Source organism: Vicugna pacos, chromosome 30 (assembly GCF_048564905.1).
Source record: "Vicugna pacos chromosome 30, VicPac4, whole genome shotgun sequence".
NCBI lineage: Eukaryota > Metazoa > Chordata > Mammalia > Artiodactyla > Camelidae > Vicugna > Vicugna pacos.
Window position 1 is genome coordinate 13,821,228 of NC_133016.1, and position 1,198 is coordinate 13,822,425.

The following is a 1,198-nucleotide window of genomic DNA, read 5'->3' on the forward strand; positions in this document are numbered from 1 at the left end:
TTAGGAAATTTAGAGCCAAACTGAATGGTAAATTACTTTCTGGAAATCTCTACTGCCCTCTTCCACTGAAAGGTTTGGAAATGATGAGCAGAAGGATAACTGTGAGGGGTGGGGAGGGAGCGGGCGATGCTGGAGATGTTTTTGCAATAAAGGGACAGGCAGAGCACATCAGGACCCTCCCAGAGGACCCCTTGACTCATTGGGAAAGAGATCTAAGATTTGAGTATCACAGAGTCAGGGCCTGGCACATGCACTAGTGACAAATCTGAGGCTAAAGGATGTGAGGAGGGGCGGGTGTAGCTCAGTGGTAGAGCGTGTGCCTTGCATGTGCAAGGTCCTGGGTTGAATCCCCAGTACCCCCAGTAAAAGCAAAACAAATAAATACATAAATAAAGGATGTGAGTATGGTGGTGTGCTCTGGTTTTCTCTGGGAAATTCTGATATATTGCAGTGTTTCCTGCAACGAGAGCATCTGGGCTTTGAAAACCCCGTGTGTGTTGACAGTAGAGACAAGAGACACCTCTGTCCTGGCAGGGGCTCCTCTTGAGAGTGAGTAAGTTTTGTGCTTCCTCTGTCTAGATGGGAGAGCAAGTCGCCTGGGGCAGGGGCAGGAAGGGTGCCCTGAACATTTGATTTTTGATTCCATCTTAAAAATGTTAAGATTCAGAAGTATTTTCTATATCCTAAGGAAGGAGAAATGCCAGCCAAAGCAACTGGGAGAAGAGGTCAGAGAGATGTGGCCCCGGGAAGGTGGGAGACAGAGCCGGGCGGACCGGCCAGCAGCACCAAAGGCACCTGAGGCATCCAAGGAAAGGCGGCCCCTTTCTGTAAAGCAAATCTTATCTTTCCAAAGATATCCATTTCCCAAGAGAACAAAACTGCTTCCTGAGTTTCAACAGGATCACTCCATGGACTATAGCATGCTGGACAGTTCACGCATTTTCACTCAACCATTTCATGGTAAACTCGTCACATTTATTCGACACTGAGAAGGAACGTAATTCTTGTCCTTCTAAAATTTGGCACAATGGCCATAAACCCAAATGGAAGAAACAATGGCTTTAATGGCTTAAATGAACAAATACCCTTTCCCATTCTGCCACGTTTCCTTCTGCTTCTAAAAGAGGAGGGCTGGCCAGACCAGTCCCATCATGGGAGGGACCCTGGAAGAACAGACAAGACTGGGCTTCGGTGACAG

General features: G+C 47.6%; 1 non-coding gene across 1 annotated transcript; it reads left to right on the forward strand.

Annotated features, from left to right (window-relative positions):
• The first annotated feature begins 289 nt into the window (after positions 1-289).
• Positions 290-362, forward strand: TRNAA-UGC (transfer RNA alanine (anticodon UGC)). The gene has a single exon. It is a non-coding gene; the product is annotated as a tRNA-Ala (tRNA).
• The last annotated feature ends 836 nt before the right edge of the window (positions 363-1,198 follow it).